Raw genomic sequence first — 19,588 nt, forward strand, 5'->3', positions numbered from 1 at the left:
CAAAATGAGAATTTTTGTAACATTATGACCAGCCAGTAAAAACTGAGCCTACAGACACATCTTCCCTGTACATGAGCACACTGCCTTGTGCATCATGCAAGAACAGCAAACTATTTTCAAAGCAGAGGGGAAAAGCATACATTGTCAAGTTCCTACTGCCTAGTTTTCCTGTGAAGTTCTGAGAATAAATAATCCATTTTGTGGTGCATATTGTACAAGGTATGATTAAGTGTACTAATTAGTGAGCATTTCTGGGTCTCTATTCAGAATTACAGTAACTTAAGGAAAAGTTTCAAACAACAGCTGTGTGATTGAATTGATTTACTGAAAACTGCTTGAAGCACTATGTAAAGCAGAGGCTGTTCAAGCTAATTAGAAAAATAAATTGCTCTTGGGAAATATTTATGAGGCATTCACATGTAAAAGTACACACTATAGTCCTATCCAAAATCAAGAGTTTCAAAATTGATACTTCTACTCAGACTACTTAGTAGATAATCACTAGTAGTCAGGTGAAGAGCTTTATCCAAGCAGATCATTTCTTAAGAAATTAAACTGAAGCTTTTCAGATCAACTGGGTGTGTATCAAGTCATCTGCTGTTTTAACCACTTCTTTGACAATACTGACTATAGCTTTATTCATATGAACAGACTTACCAATTAGAGGGGTGATTAACAACGTGGTCACATAAGAATAAGCATCAGGAGTAAACTGTCTCCTAATTAAACACCTTTGTAATAGTGTTTTATGCTAAAACCAACCTCCACAAATCACAGAAACTAGAATGAAGACCAAAAAAAAGTGAAAAAAAAATTCATAATAGTGCTAAGCACTATTTGCTCCACCAAAACCCCTTAATTACATTTGGACGTTACAGAAAATGAAGCCCTTCAGATGGCTCTCTCAGTAAAAACTCAAATCAGCCTTATTACTGACTATATTCAATCTTCAATGGCATGATATTACCCCCAAAAGGGCTACAGAGACCACTTATAGAAGTTCTCTACTGAAGAGACCGTAGGAATAAAACGAGAAGTGAAATTTGCCTGCAGATGACCAAATAGGTTTGTCAAGATATCATTAATTATTTTAGAGATTAATATTAAAATTTCTAAATTTTAAGTCAAATTTTGATTTTGTTAAGTGATTGTGAAGTCACCATAGTCATTAATCTCAAATCAGTTTGGAAAACCTGTTGGAAATAAGCACTGTCCAGCAGCGTCCATTCTTCAGAATCCTACAATAACTGATTTTCTTGCAGGCAAATCCGTCTAAGTACCAATACAGTTTGCCTAATCACCAAAAGAAATCCCACTGAACATCTGAACCACTGACATGGACTGGACAGGGTTGACAGTCACTTACAGAAGAAGTCATCTTATGGAAGAGATTTGAGATCTCAAAAAATGTTCTAAAAAAAATGAATAGTTTTGAAATATTCAACTGCTCAGTCACATTAAGACAGCTAAAGTGTTAAATACTTTGCACATATTAATTTTCCATTTAAGCAACTGTTGCAATTACCATACAGCTGTTATGAGATTGAAAATGGAAAAACTGAAAATGTATTAAGTAATGGTCCACACTATGAAAAAGTTTGAAAACTGACACTTAAATTGCTTACAATTAATTCTAGATCATTTTAGATTAAATTTGAAGCTTTGGTGACTTTTGTTCATAACTGCTATTCACACAACAGCCCCAGCTATCACAAAACAAGTTAAAAGCTTTAAGAATAAACTGTGTATAGATTACCAATTTTCAGTCATTGTCTATCTACCATTCCCATTTTCAGCATATTCACAACATTAGTGATATGGGCCAGTCAAGACTGAATATACAGCTTTAGCAACATTTGCGCTTCATTCACTAATTATAGCTTAAAAGAATTTAATACACAGTCATCTATGAGCTATTTCTGTAACTATGCCCCATCCTGTCTGTCATTGCTGATAACCAGGAAAAAATAGGTGGTTGATAGGTGGGCTGAAAGAGAAAACAGTCACATAGCCCAAAGACTGGTTTAAGCTGACTTCCAGGCTGCTGTGTTGCAAGTCTAGGTACAATAAAGAAATATTTTGATAAAATCATTGTCATTTTTTGGTGGGGAAGCAAGTTTATAAATCCTGCTTGTAGGGTGCACTGTATGGAACATCAAATCCACTGCATCACAGAGAAAAATTAAAAAAAGGAACCCCTATATATATATATATATATCGAAGTTATTGGGCACAGCAACTTTGGCAGTTGCCTGAAGGTTAGTGACTGGTTTGGTTGTAGCACCAGTCTGTGCCTTCCAATTCTGCCCAAGTAGACTATGAACTAGAATGTAAACACATGACCAGTTTAAAAGGGAAGATGGAATATAGTTTCTGAAAGAAGTCTAGTGGTGCAGAATAACTAGAGTTTTTGATAAATCCTACAGGAAGGTCTTTCCTGTGTAAAGAGACTATCTAGATTAGTATTTTCATTAATTTGCTCTGGCCAGAAACCTTACAGGACCACCTTTCCTGGAACGACAACTTGGAATGGTCTTTACTAAGGCACTGTAAGTCCTACTCCATGGATAAGAGCTAGAATAATGTAAAAAACTAACAGAAATGGAAATTTTGGTTGATAAATGAAACAAATATATAATCAAACTGAATATGGTAAAATATTACCACATATCAAAAGGGAGTGAGCACATTATAACTCAGGTCAGTATTACTCTATGTTTATGTGAAATATTTTTAGCTGATACAATAAAGCTATTAAATAGCAACTTCATCATTTCAGACTTTTCACTGAAACATATACTTTTCCTTTCACTAAAACCTGGCTATTCTCATGCTATTGAAAACCTACACTGTCACATCCTGCAAGGTGCAATTCCATTATTCCTATCCTAAAACCAGAGGCTTCCTCTTCTGATCAGAGCAAGGCCATTGCACTGTGCATCATCTGAAAAGTTGCAAGTTTATTTCTTGATGATCATCTAGTGTATTAGTATGCTTTATTACAGACACTATAAAACTAAGCTAATTATTGCACGTAACAGGGTGGGCTTGCCCCTGATTACAGAATGAGCCACACATAGGAGAGATCAGGGTTAATGTCCTATAAAGAGCAGCAGGAGTCCACAGTTAAGGGAAAGGTAGTGGAGACAAAGGAATCTCAGTAAACTGTGGAAGGGTCTGATGAGAGCGAGGAAAGCTCTCCAAGCAGCGAGACCTGGGAACACAGGCACCAACTTTCCAAATTGCTGGGGGGTGCTCAACCCCTGGTTCTGCCCCAGGCCCTGCCCCCACTCCACCCCTTCCTCCAACGCCCCACCCCGCCCTGCCTCTTCCTGCCCAATTCCGCTCCCTCCCTCAACTGCCCCACTCCTCCCTCCTCTGCCTCCCACTTGCCGCAAAACAGCTGATTGCGGTGGTTGGGAGATGCGGGGAGGCGCTGATCTGCAGGGCCCGCTGGCAGGCGGGAGGCACGGGGGCACTGATAGGAGGCTGCCGTTGGGTGCTCAGCACCTACCATTTTTTTCCCCATGGATGCTCCAGCCCCACAGCACCCATGGAGTGGGCGCCTATGCCTGGGAGACATCCTGACCATGCAAAGCTCCCCAGGCTGGAAGTCTGGGAGGAAGAAGAGAAACCTTGTGTTGTGTGGACTTAGGAACAGATTGGTTTTGGGATTTTGAGGGTTTTTTGACAGTTTATTTTATATTAATAAACCTAGCCTGCAAGGAGGGGTATTTTTGACCCAAAAAAAGACTTGGTGAATTTTTAATTTGAATACTCCAAAAAGGGAAAGTGAGGTTGGTTGCTGGTAGCATGACCAGTGCTTAATTTGCTCCAGAGCTTGCCAGGACTGAGCCCTGGCACTTCTAGGCTTTGCAGTTCATAGTCCCAGCACCTCTGGGCTTGCTGCATCCATTATGAATATATTAAAAAAAGTGCTTGAGCCCCGGCACCTCTTTCATTACAAATTAAGCACTGAGCGTGACCATAGGCTATTAAAAGAGGCACACAGGAGGCACCTGACCTGGTTACAAGGCAGAACAGAGAACTCAATCCCAGCACAACCCGAGTTCTCAAAACTTGGTACCTGAGGCTCTACAATCAATGTCTCTAAGTCTCACAACACCAGTAGCATCTTCATCATATGTGCCTTCCATTTCCTGTCTACAAAGTATCTGTGTTCAACAGTAAAGCAAGACTGTTTGCACAGTCTGGTATTCACTTATATAGGAAGATCTTTATGTGTGCTTTCATCTAATTACACTTCTTGACATACTTACATTCAGTAGATTGCCCTGCTTTAGCTACAGAAATAATGAATTTATACCCTACAGTAACAAGTCCTATTCCATTACCTATAAACCTCAGTTTATATATCTCAATCATCAAATGTAAGACCACAGTCAGTATTCAGTCATAAGATACAAGAAAACTTTTTAAAAATGCTAAAACAAAAACTTTCTTTAGAGCTAAAGATGGAATGGTTAAATGAGGAGGACATAATATAAAGCCTGGTCTCAGAATTCACAAGCAACAGAAGACAACCTTGCTTGAGCTCATATAAGAACTCCGATAAATAAAATGATACAAAATGATTAATTTAAGTTACCTCCAGGAGCAAATACAAGTGATCACATCACCTGACTGGTGGAATGTAACCATGATATTCAACATATGTGGGAAGTGAGTAGCCAATTTCAAAGAAATGGGGAAATGGTTACAACCACAGCAATATACTCATCGAAGAAGAAAGCTGGTCATGAATCTGGAGCAGAAATGGTGATAGCAGCTGAAGGATAAACTTCAGCCACATCAGTCTTAGAGACGAGATAAAAATTGAGAGGTTACCAACTTAGATACAATTTTAATAGAACAGGTAAGACCGTTAACCAGCTACAGTATTGTTCATGGCATAGACAGCAGCTATATGAAATTTGACTAGAACTGGATGGACTGTTTTAGAAATTAAAAAAAAATTCATAGCAAATGAACCAATGTATGTTAAATCCAAATTAGCTACCAATTTTTTTTGTAATTATACAGATCAGCAAAAATACATAAACCCTTTTCATCTCATGCTTTAAAGATAGCTAATAAGGCATTTAAGAAGACAATAAAATAAAAGATAAATGCTGATCTTTAGACCAATGCAAATTAGAACAGCTTAGTTCTAAATCCCTGAAAAAAAAAAGGGAGCATGCAGTGAAACTACCACTGAAGCCTTAACTATAGCTTTGTGGATATGACAGTATATTATGTCAAAGCTATGCAAATAGGTAACAGAAAATAGGTAATTACTATGGGCTTTAATAGAGCACTTTGGTGCAATATAACAAACTGTTTTGTACCAGAAAGGCGCAATACGTCTTTTGAGACTAATGCATCTGTCCTTGCGTCTCAAGGGGAGAAACAATACATTTTGCCAGTTGTACCTACACAGCATTATCCTAATTTTCTTGCACATCAAGTAACTCTTTAACATAAGATTCTTTCAAAATATACAAATTTAGTTTACTTTCCCTTCCCCAAGCTATTTTGCAGTTAAATTATATAGAATAAAGGGGCAGGGGGAGGAGAAGCCTGGTAATACAATTCACTGAAACGGGGCTGTCACTAAAAATAATGTGCACAGAGGTTTTAGAATCTTGAACTCCAGCAATGTAACCCTCGTTGCAACATGTTAAATACTCCTAACCCAACACACATCCTTATTGTATTACCACACATCCCATCTTAGGGAGATGATGGATTTCGTACTGGTCTTGTCAGGCTCCATTTACCAATTTCCCCAGCAATGTTTAGTAAACACTATGCACATGAGGCTGCTATTTTTCCAGATATGACAATTAACTTGTTTCTTGTTCACTTTGCATATATTAAAATGACAGGACAGCATTAAAAAAAACTGTATGCATTACAGTTTTGAATATTTCTCCCCTTCCCCTAATGTGTCATTTGTGTTCCCTATTTCTGGAAACTTCTCTCTCTCTCTCTTTCACAGAGTGTGTTGATGTGGGCGTGTCCACAAACACACGCATGAGAATGACTCCATAGCCTGGTGGTTAGAGCACTGACCTGGGAGGTGGAAGACCTAAGATCCAGTCACCCTGCTTCAATGAGTAATAATTTTTCCAGAGTGCAACAGCTTTGACAATAGAGAGAGTGAGGGAGCCCCACAGTCCAATGGTTAGAACACTCAACCAACAGGTGATAAATCCCAATTCAGATCCCTTCAGTGGAGGGGCGACCACCCACACTCCAAATGAGTATCCAAAACACTGAGCTAAAAGTTATGAGGGAAGTCCTCCTCCATCCCCACCCCACCCCCAGCTGTTTTGTGTGAACTTACCTGATAGGCTCGATCCAGTAAGCGGCCTCTGAGCATGCCTACCGGATCAGTATCACACACAACTTTAGGCAGCTTCCTCTGCTTTGTGAATCACTCTGGGGTTTAGATGCCCAGGTGCCCAGAGGAAGGAAGCAATGTGCATGCTCAGAGGCAGAAACTTAGGTGCCCAGGGAACTTTTACTGCAAAATCTTGGGTGCCAAATAAGTTAGGTGCCAACAGGCTTCAGTGGGAGTTTTATGCATCACAGTGGTCCCAAAACTTGGACTTAGGCACCTAACTCTTTTTGAGCATTCAGGCACTAGACGTCCTGGACAATTAAATGAAAAAAATATATATATTTTTCAAGAAAACTTTCCTACTTCGAACACCAAAATACAGGATGTGCTGTCTAGGCCAGTATAAAGGGAATTGATAAACCAGATTAACTGGTAAGAAACCACTGCTCACCAACATCCCTTTTATATCAGTCCAGATCAACAGCAGCTTCTACCCTCAGAAAAGACAGTAATAGACTGCAGCAAGTCGGGCTGCCTGCTCAGATACTACTTCATCAGTGTCTAATAAGAGTCTACAAAGGAGCACCTCCCTCCATCTCGCACCGAAAAATAGTGATGATTATTTTTGAATTAGCTTTGGTACAACATCTTAACTACAAGCAGTGTACGCTTCCTCAGTGCAGTCCCAACCACAATATGACTCAAAACTTGCACATTCTGGTTTGTAAACTGAGCACATGCTATATAAAAGTCACTAATGTAGCTTAAAGATGAAACAAGATGTCATTTTTACAGTCACTTTTCTGACTATAAATACACTTAAATACAATGTTCTCTGACCATTTGACACACATTGCTTCATAAACCACAATGTAGCAAGAAAGAATATAGGCTCAGTAGTACAAATCTACATAATATACTCAACATAATAAATATTACTAAACCAATAACTTAGTAAACTCATAATAGGGATGCACACAAGCTTGAAAGTTTAACTTCATGTCATTAATCCTAGCTGCAATGTGGATATAAAATTCAGAAGAAGGTAACAATTAGTGCCAGAGTACAAAAACAATTTAGGCTGATACAGATTTAAATTCAAAATCTGAAAATACTGCCATATGACTTGTGTTTTGTTTCCTTAGTTAAATGCTTATGACTTTTAATTACTTCTAGCTCTGTTTTTATTTAACTAGTCACACCCAACTCGGTTGATAAGAAGGTTCATTTTATACCTTTGGAATTTTTAAGACATCCATCTTTATGCCAACCATAAGCACCGCCCTAGCCTTTGCAGTGATTTGATGTCTTTCACAATATATGCTGTAGTCACTGTCACGTTACACAGAACAAGTCCCAGTTCAGATTACTAGCTCTAAGGACCAGTCACACAAATTAAGTGACCATCACTTTAGCTGCAACTGAAGGGTGACAAATAATATTTACACGTACTAGATAGGATCCATGGGACCACAGTGGAATGTCAATTTATACGAGGGATGATTATAATTTTAAATTAAAGGAAACAGTGAATTATATCAAGCTTCAAAATGAATGAATTCTCATTAAAAGAACTGAGGTAAAGCTTAAAAAATAAAGCAAACATAGTAAATACAAAGTTAACTTTTAAAAGAAAGTCATTTTTCTTTTACCTACATCATAAGTTTCAATGGATTGATATTTCTCCCTTCTATAGTGGAATCTATTGGCTTTCATGCTACCCAAATAGATGTCCAATGCAAGTACTTGGACATTATAGACAAAATTAGACTGTGTTATATGATTACGTCAATGGTATGTCATTACCATTGTTGTAGACTGACACAGAAGACAAGACAGTTTTTACAACAGCATAAGTCCAGTTAGATCGGTATAGTCAAAACAGAACAGAAATTACATTTACATCATTTATTTACTTACAATAACTACATACAGAGTAATTTGTTTTTAGTATAAATGACCTGTGTTAAAATTTTTATTCTATGTAAGAGAAAAATAAGTTTTAATATATAATTTTCAGATTTGACAATTCTGGACATAAAGAATATATAAGAGCTTTGAAACACCTATTTTCTAGAAATAGAATGTAAATCACAGATTAATCATATAAGTGTTTACTTGCATTTCACTCCCACATGGGAATTAGAGTTGGGACCCTCAGCTGACAAAGGTTGGAAGCTCTGCCGAGACAAGTCTTTGTCCAAAATACACATATGTGCCTGATGGGGATTTTTGAGGGAAAGAATAAATGGTAAAAGTAAGGTGGATTCCAGGTCCCCCACCCTCAGCTGTACAAGTTTTATTTTAATATTTGATACTGATAATAATTTGATCTTGCTTTCAAATAGCCAACTGAATTGTTTAAAAAAAAACCAACAGAATCATCTACCGTTTCTTTTCATAACTTTAATGTGGATAAAGACACCACTGGATTAGTATGCAAATGTATGCCAAATGATGGAACATTTTAAAGTTTGAATTAAAAACATTAAAGATATAACTGGGGATTTGTTTTAAAAATTCTGTCTTCACAAGTTTTTATTTTTTTTCCTTTTACTCATACAGAAAGTTCTCAAATCTTCTAAAACTGAAGTTTATGGGAAGACAAACAATGAAGATTACTGTCATTACGCATAGCAGATGCTTTGTTCTTATTCCTGAAATTTTGATAACTAGATATTTAAAACAACATAATTTTATTCATTTGTACATTCCTAACAAAATATGTTTAATATCAGAATAGGCATACAATAAACACCAAAACCTTATACTGCTCCATTAATGAAAGCTGATGCAAATTAAGTGATTACCATATTTTCATTATCTTCTCACACAATCCATTAGTTCCTGTAAGACATTGTTCTTGACAGAGACATTTTTCTACATGCAAGCTGATACAGATATGAGAGCTCTTACCTTTTAACCAATCAGCTAGGGAAATATTTTTCCCTTAAAAGGGAGGAGGCAATCTTCCAAATATACAGTTTAAGTACAGTTAGAGCTCAGTCTGCCAGTTTTCAACAGCAACCATTATCACTTTCTTCTTGGAGACAGCTACATACCATCTAACACTTACAAAAACTGAGAGCACTCATCAAGTTCCTGGTGAAAACAGGAAATATAATCAACTAAACTCATCAGTTTGTTTCACTAAATACACGTGATCCCTGCACAGTCATCAGAAAGTCCATTCCTCCTCCTAAAACTCTGAAGATGTCAGAATGTATATTTTTGTTCTGCAATTCCACTCCGCCAAATGTCTCAAGGGACCCAAGGAAGCTAGGATCCAACATACCCTGATAGATTGCTTCTTAGATCTCCTGAGAATGGCAGGTTCAGCATTACCACAGCATTATAATTAGCATTAACTCCTTCCAGTCCTACTGCATCGTTATAACTGAATCAGCTGAAGATGCCAAATGGACTCATTACATGCAGACTACAGCATTATATAAATACGTGTTTAGATTTTGAACTGATCTCATTCTAAGTTTTCCATTTTGGTAAGGATTATAAAACAGGCAAAATTTAAGAAATTTTTAAAAAGCTTGTCACCCACATGTTTAGAATCAGTGATTAAAAAAAACAAAAACAACCTTCCCCCCAAGAGCTGCATTTAGTACCCGTTTTAGATTAAAACAAACAAACCTGCAACAGAGATCTTGGGGGAAAACTGACTGCTATGCTCAAAATGAAACTTTCTCTACACACGTGATCTGTATCATCAAAAGTCAGGATGTTCAAAAACGTATCAATGAAATCTTTGAACTTTAGTTTAAGCTTTGTATCAATTAAATCTCAGAATTTATGTACAGTTGGGGCAATGGAACGGATGGATGGGGGGTGGGGTGGGAGAGGGCTAGTGCCCTTGCAATGGAAATATTCGAGGGATGCAAATCTATGTTTCTGTCCCCAATGCTCTCAGAGGCAAGAAGTAGGAGCCAGAGACAAAACCAGGACCCAGAGGAGGGACTGGATTGATCGCCATGGCACAGAAGATTGAACCAGCCGCTAGGGAGCAAGTAGGACTTGGAGCAAGTAGCCCTGGAGCACCCACGGAAAAAAGTTAGTGGGTGCTTAGCACCCATCGGCAGCCACCTGCTCCCCTGCCCCCAGTGCCTCCCATCTGCCAGTGCCCACCCTCACCAACTCCTTCCCCTCCCTCCCAGTGCCTCCCCTCCCACCTGCTGCAATCAGCCGTTCGCAGCATACAGGAGATGCTGGGGGAGAGGGGGAGGAGTGCGGATGGAGCACGCTCAGAGGATAGGGCGGAACTGGGCTGGAAGGGGCGGAGCAGGAGTGGGAAGAAGCAGGGCGGTGGTGAGACCTTGGGAGAAAGGGTCAGGTGGGGCTTGTGCCTCGGGCGGAGCAAAGGGTTGAGCACCCCTAGGGCCCAGAGAAAGCTGGTGCCTGTGATACCCACTATTTAAAAAGTGAGTCTCTTTCAATCGACATATAGGAAACCTAGCCTTTTTACAATGGTGACCCATATACCTTGGTCACAGCTTTGTCTCTCCATTCGCCTTTTGCCATCAGTTCTCAAAAGCTGAGATCTAACTGATGAAGGATAAAGAAAAGGAGTACTTGTGGCACCTTAGCGACTAACCAATTTATTTGAGCATAAGCTTTCGTGAGCTACAGCTCACTTCATCGGATGCATTCAGTGGAAAAAACATCTCTTACAACAGCTCTATCAGCCCATGCAACCAGGACATCAGACTCATTACTTCCTCCTCGTCTCTCTAGTGCTTGAATAATAACATTATAAACATATATAGTGTTATCAGCTGGAAACTGTGGAAAACTCCAGCAAAGAGCTGTATTTGTACAGAATACTCAAATCACCTATCCTTTGTGTCTCATTTCCCTATGTATAAAAGTATTACCTTACCCAGTACTATTCAATGGTGTCCTGACACTAATATTGGTAAAGCTCTTTCATATTCTCAAATGAAATGCACGAGAGAAGTACACAATATTCTTACTTCCATCATATATAATTCTCCAGTGGGGATTCTGTAAGTTTATTTTAAGGATTTAAATTTTGTTATTGTTGCTGATGTCTGGAGAAACCAATTTCACCATTACTGCCTGAGCAAAGCAAGCCTTATACTCAACCCGATGCCATTTCTCAGTCTTTCTGTAATATGATAACTTTTGAGCATCACATTTGATCAATTCCAAAATTTCAGGGAATATTCTAGGCATCAATGCACAGAATCCTATAACTCTACTGAAAACTGTAAAATCTAGTTTCCACTGGTGTGAGAGGAGAATCAGGCATACCCATTTGGTGCTGCAGCCATAGGAATGTTATTGTCTACACATATTGCAGGCAGTAGGTTAATACTCTGCTCTCTCTCTCACTGGGTATACAGTTTGGTTTACCTAAGTAACAAAATAGTTTCTCATCTTAACCTTGAAAAATTGCAGTCTCTGGAGAGTCTTACTGTACAAATACCTGCAAAACACAACACAGGTACTGCTAAAGGAGATTTACACAGTAGAAGGACTAGAAGCTAAGTTGTATGGTGAAAACAAATTTGTGGGCAGGAAGAGGACTAGTCAACAGCACTTTTTGCACAATGACCAGCAAAGTATATGAACAAGGGGCCAGGGCATAAATCATTGCAAGATATGCCTGCAGTAGTTCGTGTATTATTTCATAAATATACAGGCCTTTAGAAAATATAGTACCCATACCACAAACTACCTGGTGCCGGAAGACAGGAAATGTAGTTTGCTCTAGTATGCAATTTCTTTTGATTTTGTCTTGGGCTGTGACTATTCCTAAATCGCAGGGTCTCACATTGATTAAAAGTTGTTAAAAGTTTTCAATGGGCCCAAACATTTAAGGGGATTATGTCTGATCCTAGATTCAATTACCAACCAATACAAAATATAAAAAATATGAAATTGAAACAACAAAGAAAAGGAGCATCTTAGATTACAATTTAGGTTTAATGGCTATGTCCTGTAAAATTGCTAGAGGTTATAAACCATCCACAGAATCTCACTATATATGTTCTTTTTGAAAAAACTGAAAAGCCATTTGCACTTAAAAAGTTGTATAGCACACAGAGCTGAGCCTACATAAGCAACGAAGTGTGTGACCCTCAAGTATATTATACATGCCACATTAGTTTTAACTGGAAAACCCAGTAGACATCCATAAAAGGGTACGTATGATACAGTTCAGGGCTACTAAGGGAGGGCACACAAAATAGTTTCCTCTTTTTGTAGATGTCTGATCTTTCTACACTTAAATAGCTTGTCCAATGGGTATGTAATTAAGAAACTGTTGATATCTGATATTAAAGATTTTTTTTAATAGAAAATGTTTCAGAATACAAGAGTACTATTTCTACTCACACATACACATGCATGTGTGACTATTTACTTTTTTCACCTTACTACAAAAATGTAATTATGTAGTAGTCAATTGATATAGTTCTCTGAATTCCCACTAGTTCCTCTGCTATCTGAAATTTTCTCTTGAAAAATATCCATCTTGAAGAAGATACAGTGCCAAAATAAATGTTCCTGCCATAAATACCTGTATGTTAAAGTGCAGTCTGAACTTTCTAAACCTTCTTGCTCTTTAAAGAGGTAGCATGAGGACATGTCCTGTGTGTACACTTTATGTACCGGATACCCAAACACCTAGAGATGTATCTTGGATAAAACAGAGAATGAGAACTACTTTTGTAATATTCTGTATCATTAAAGTGTTTTCAGATCTATTTTATATAGTAAACACAATATTTTAATGTTTACCCATCTTAAAATGAGAAACTACTGAAAATAAAAGGACTTTTTTTTAAACTCAAAAACTTTATGAGGCATTCTTGGTATGTTGGTGGTATATTACTGGTACAGGTACATAGAAAAACAACCAGACATCTTTTACTCTACAGCTTTAGCTGAAGTATTAAAGCTATCCCTATCCCTTTATCAACTGCACACTTCTGCTTCTACAGACTAAAAATTTACACTGCTATTGTTGTAGAGTCACGCCTATCATAATTTTTATAGAACTGGTAGAATAATATTTGTCTCAATTTTGCCATATTTTTAATACATTTAATGAATAATTTAAAAAAAAAAAACCAGCCAGTTTTCCTCCTCTAGCTCAAGTAGAACACACTTAAATTATTTGTGACCTAAATTCCTTTTTGTGTAGCCTACTGCAGCTTGCCTGAGAATGGAATCAAAGGAGCAATGGCCATAATAGCTTGAAGACAGAAAAGAATTCAGAAGAGCATACACATCTGTGACATCTCAATATGAATGGAAACAATAGACACCCCCTCCCCGCCCCATAAAGCTATTATGGGATTGGAAGGGCAAACCTTTTTTGACTGACTATGAAGGATATGGATAATGGTCTTGAATGCAGTTAGGAAGCATGGTGAAGTGTCATTACAAAAACTGGTTTCATTTCTTGCTGAATATGATGGTGAATGCAGGGAAAATGTTAGATGAGAGCCAAGAGACATTAAGGACAAATACAGGGAGAGAGAAACAGGGAAAGAACAGGAAAGAAGAAAAATGGTCTTCACGGAAGGAAGAATCACCAGCAAGGTATGATGAACGCATTTTTTACAAAAGCCGTCAACTAAAAGCATATTCATGGAGCACACAAAGCCTACCATTTTATATGGACCTCAAAACACACCATTGTCTGGGCAACAAGGAAGATAGAAAGGTAGAGTTCCTTATTTCACTTTTGCTGAAGCTCAGCAGATGCAGACAACAGATTAAATATTAGATGTTTTGATTTAAATTTGCATTTGAAATAGCCAAAAGGTGTCTCTACATCACCAGAAAAAATGCTATTTAAAATTAGAGTTAGCTAATATGATTTGACTATATCTACATTAAATGTTAAGGGGCATTTCAAATCAAGTTAGCTGGTGATAGGGGTTATTAATCATACACACAAAGTAAGAGATCAGCAAAGGTGATAGTTCTCAAGAAAGCCAGTTACTGGTAATCTCAGCTAGAAGAAAAATGTCAAAAGTGTGCTAGTGAAGAAATACAAAAATGACAGCAGAATGCTAAGCCAGTTCAGTGACAGGAACAGACATCTGATACTCCACTGCAACAGAACTTTGGAACGAAGCAGTTTTACTATTCTTCAAGAGCAGATTGGGTAGGTCTGTCAACTCACCCACATTTTGTAGAAAATGCCAACAAGTTCAGTCTTCCACAAACTTACCATTCACACTTTACTCATCCTCCATTTTGAAGTGTTTTGGGATTTTATTTTATTTTTTAAAGGATGACCTGAACACATCCATGCTCAACATTAAGTCTTCTGCCCAAGGAAGACAAGGTTTAGCCACTTTCTCTTTTCACAGACCTACAAAAAGTCCTGATTATTGTTCTTACATTCCAAATTGCAGATACCCCAGCTGTCTTAATCCTTGCCAACTTGAAGTGCGGGCTTGCTGATTCTCACGTGGCATTAATATTCCCTGCAGCAGGAGTAATGCACAGAGTTCTAAGGTGGCAGTGCTTCCTCCTCCTGCAGGTACAAGTCTGTGAATGAAGCAAATCTTTGACATATTATTCTCTTTTCTCCTATAGTTTCTTTCTTGCTTGCTACAGAAACCAGCATAAGAACAAAGTGATGGGAAAAGAGGGTACTGGGAGAAGAGAGAAGACTGAAAGCCTGCTCCCCATAACCACTCTGGATGCTATGTTACACATCATCCTCATCTTCTTGATAAATTGACAAGTATGGGTAAGAATGGTTAGGTTTCCAATGACAAATGAACTAACCTTGCCTCCATCTGATAATAAGGCAAAAATTTAGACTCTTCTTATTGTGTTCATGCTGTACACAGTGGAAACTAATTCCAGCATGATAAGATTGAGTCACATTTGTACAGTGAATATTTCAATCTCAAGTAAGTATTTCCTAGGCAAATACTAAATCAATCTCCCCTTCACTGTCAACATGATTATCATAGGGTTACTAGAAACATCCAAAGCTAGATCTCTCAACAAATGTGGAAACTGGTGTGGGAGACATATCAAAAATGTTTCTGATATCTTCCATAACGCATCTTTTTTCATACTGTTTTTTTCCCCCTTCATTTTTGGGGGGGGAGACAATACAAGTTGTCTGAAATCCAGGTTTCTGTCATGAGCCAAATAAATCCTTGGTAAAACTACACTGAAGTCAATGAAACTACATCAGGGATTAATTTGCCCAACTGTTTATACGTACATTACCTTCATATGTTCATGTATATGATGTACATACATATAATGTACATACATATAATGAATGTAAACTTAAAAGAATGTGATTTCAATTACCTAATCTAATATCAGCATAAAGTTCAGACTACACTAATTTCATTTAAACTCTGTAGTTTGAGCATTTGATTAATTAAATTTACTGAAGTGACACCTTGCTATAATACCAACATCATCTACAGATTTAAAACAGTCAATTGATTCCATAAATACATTAAAAGGAAATAAAGACAATTCCTGCTCAACATACAACTTTATCTTCACAGTTTGTTCTTCTCATCCAAACAACAAATAGTGTTATGGTAGAGAGGGAGAAAATTAAACTGTATCCAATTAAAGTATTTCCTGGGAAAAAATGAAAATTTTCATGTTGAAAAATAGGTTTCATAATTGTTGTTCTTCGAGATGTATTGCTCATGTCCATTCTATTCTAGGTGTGCGCACGCCCACACACACAATTGTCCGAGATTTTTGCCTTAGCAGTATCCGTAGGTTCAGCTAAGGCGCCCCCTTCAGTGCTGCGTTCATGTGTTGGTATATTAGTTGCTGCCGGCCCTATGTCCTCTCAGTTCCTTCTTGCCGGCATCTCTGACAGAGGGGCAGGAGGGCAGGTAATGGAATGGACATGAGCAACATATCTCGAAGAAAAACAATTCTGTTATGAAAAGAGTTATGAAAAGATAGGTAATTTTTTTCTTCAAGTGCTTGCTCATGTTGATTCCATTCTAGATGACTCAAGCAGTATCCTCGGAGGTGGGCTCAGAGTTCACGGTCTTCTGGCTCGTAACACTGCTCTACTGAAGCCAGCATCATCCTGGGCCTGCTGGATAAGAGTGTAATGGGACACGAATGTGTGGACGGATGACCAGGTGGCTGTCCTACAGATGTCCTGGATCAGCACTTGGGCTAAGAAAGCTGCTGAACAGGCTTGCGAACTGCTTCAATGGGTTGTTACGATTGCTGAGGTGGCACCTTTGCCTGATGGTACCAGCAGCGAATGTAGGCAGTGATCCAAGAAGAAATTATTTGAGCGGACACTGGACAATCTTTCATCTTGTCAACTATCGCGGTGAACAACTGCATTGGATTTACAGAATGGCTTGGTCCTTTCCATGTAGGAGGCTAGTGCCATTCTGATGTCTAGGGAATGCAGCTGATGCTCCTCCTGTGACACAGCTTTGGAAAAAAGACAGGTAAATATATATCTTGGCCCGTATGACCACGTTGGGCAGGAAGGCTGGGTGTGGCTGCAGCTCGACCGTGTCCTTGTAAAAGACTGCATAGGGCGGTTCTGAGGTAAGCACCCTATTCTCACAGACTCTGCAGGCTGAAGTTATTGCACCCAACAATGTGATCTTCCAGGAAAGGAGAAGGAGGAGGCAGCAGAAAGCCAGAGGCTCGAAGGGGAGCCTGTGTGTCAGGACAACACAAGATTCAGGTCCCACTGAGGGACAGGGTCCCTGATGTGCTGGTAGAGGTGCTTGAGGCCCTTGAGAAACCTCACAGTCATCTCTTGGGTGAAAACCGACCTGCCCTTGAGTAGCAGATGGAAGGCTGAAACAGGAGCCAAATGGACCTTACTAGATGAAAGGGATCGGCCTTGGAGCTTGAGATGCAGAAGGTAGTCCAGGATCAACTGTAGCAAAACCCACTCAGATTGAACCGCTTCCATTTGGCCAGGTAGGTTTCCCTGGTGGAGGGCTTTCTCCTGCCCAACAGGACCTGTTGGACGTTGGCCAAGCGCTTCTGCTCCTTCGCATTCAACCAGGCAGCAGCCAAGCTATAAGGTGCAGCTCTGCAAGGTTCGGGTGCTGCAGACTGCCATGGTTCTGGGACAGCGGGTCTGACCAGAGTGGTAGCTATAATGGAGCAGCCACCGAGAGGTCCAGCAGCATGTCAAACCATTGTTGGAGCAGGCAGGCCAACGCTATGAGGATCACTTTTGCCCTTGTCCTGCTTGATCTTCATGAGGACTCTGTGGATCAGTGGAACTGGAGGGAAGGCATACATCAGAGCCCTCAACCACAGGAGCAGGAAAGCAACTGACAGGGAGCCTCTGTTGAGCCCCCGAATGGAGTAGAAAAAGTGGCACTTCCTGTTCTACCTGGACGCAAGCAGGTTCACCTGGGGAGTCCCCCCCACTTTTGGAAGATGATGCAGACCACCTCCGGATAGAGGGACCACTAGCGGTGAGAAGAGACAGTCCTGCGGAGGCAATCTGCCAAAGCATTCCTGGCCCTGGGGAAGTAAGCGGCCAGGAGATGGATGTCATGTTGTACACAGAAGTCCCATAGCCTTAGAGCTTCTGGTAAAGGGCAGACGATCTGGCTCCACCTTGTTTGTTCATATAGAACATCACCACTGTACTGTCCATCAGGACCTGGACCACCCTGCTTTTTATGTGACATAGGAAGGTGCGACAGGCCAGGCAAACCATTTTGAGCTCCCTGATGTATAGGGAGCAAATAGAGACTTGACCAATGACCTTGCATGCTGAGATCACCCAAATGGGCTCCCCATCCCAGGTCAGAAGCATCAGAGACAAGGCCAACCAATGGGGGCAGGGCTGGAAATGGAACTCTCTTCAACACTGATGCAGGATTTTTCCACCAGGCGGTGGTCCAGGATCTTGACTACACAGTTCATGCTGTACCTCTTGGGGATGTAGACTGATTCCAGCCACGCCTGTAGCGGCCTGAGGTGGAGTTGTGTGTATTGGACTATGTAAGTACAGGCTGCCATGTAGTCCATGAACCACAGGTATGCATGAGCAGTTGTGAGAAAGTGGGCTTGCATGCACAAGAGAAGGTCTGCCATGGCTCGGAACTGGGTCTCAGGGAGGAAGGCCCTGGCTTGAGTAGAGTCAAGGACTGCTCCAATGAACTCTACGTGCTGCATTGGAATTAAGGTTGACTTTTTCTGATTTATTTTATTACCAGCCCCAGTCTGCGGCAGGTGGAGCAAACCAGGTTGAGATGATGCCGTACCTGATCGCGGGATCAGCCTTTTATTACCCAATTGTCACAGTATGGATAAATTTGTACACCTCAGAGCCTCAGGTAAGTGGCCATTGATGCTGTGGACTTTATGAACACACTCACAGCTGACGAGAGACCGAAGGGCAGCGCCGAGAACTGAAAATGGCAGTGGCCCAACACAAAAAAAGGAGGAAACGCCTGTGCCCAAGGAAAATAGAAGTAAGCGTCCTTACAGCCGAGGGCGCCGTACCAGCGTCCCGGATCCAGGGAGAGGATAATAGAGGCCAAGGAGACCATGTGAAATTTAAACTCCTTGAGAGACTTTTTGAGGTGGTGCAGGTCCAGAATGGGTCTGAGGCCTCCCTTTGCTTTTGGGATTAGGAAGCAGCAGGAGTAGAACCCTTTCCCTTTCATGTCCCGAGGGACCTCCTCCACTACTCCAAGTGCAGGAGATTCTCAAACTCTTAAATGAGGAGTTGCTTGTGCGACGGGTCCCTGAAGAGGGACAGGGAAGGGAGTTGGGTGGGAGGGTCGGCCAGGCTGTAGCCCAAAGATGATATGTCAAGCACCCAACAGTCTGAGTTCAGCTGCAACCAGGCAACTGGAAGAGGCGCAGGCAGTTGAGGAAAGAGTAGGAGGGTGGATCCTGAGAAGTGAACAGGGTGCCGTTCTAGGGCACACTCAAAATGCCTGCTTCTGGCTTCCTTGGCTTCTGGAAGAACCAGGTTGGGCAGAGGAATGGGAAGATGAAGGGTACTGCCACTTAAATCCCCAGTCTTTGTCCTTTTTCTTGTAGGTGCTTGTTCAGGGGATGCCCCAGGAACTCAGATGAGGCGGCGGAGGATGGAACGGCTTCCTACCCTGCTGAGGAGTGTGCAGGCCCAAGGAAAGGAGGGTGGCACGGGAGTCGGAGTCTTTAAGGCCATGGAGCCATGCATCAGTAAGCTCAGGGAAGAGCCCTGTTCCCTCAAATGGGAGGTCCTGCAGACTGGTT

General features: G+C 40.3%; 1 protein-coding gene across 11 annotated transcripts in view; it reads right to left on the reverse strand.

Annotated features, from left to right (window-relative positions):
• The window catches only part of NCOA3 (nuclear receptor coactivator 3), a 174,861-nt gene that overhangs the window by 62,713 nt on the left and 92,560 nt on the right, over positions 1 to 19,588 (reverse strand). The window contains exon 1 of one of the 11 annotated variants that reach the window (XM_043495691.1): positions 9,263 to 9,447. The exons of the other annotated variants lie outside the window; for them this stretch is intronic. The gene's annotated coding sequence lies outside the window, so the exon portion shown is untranslated. Of the gene's footprint in view, positions 1 to 9,262; positions 9,448 to 19,588 lie in introns of those variants that run through there. 11 annotated transcript variants of the gene reach the window in all.

Source organism: Dermochelys coriacea, chromosome 13 (genome assembly GCF_009764565.3).
Source record: "Dermochelys coriacea isolate rDerCor1 chromosome 13, rDerCor1.pri.v4, whole genome shotgun sequence".
In the NCBI taxonomy this organism is placed as follows: domain Eukaryota; kingdom Metazoa; phylum Chordata; order Testudines; family Dermochelyidae; genus Dermochelys; species Dermochelys coriacea.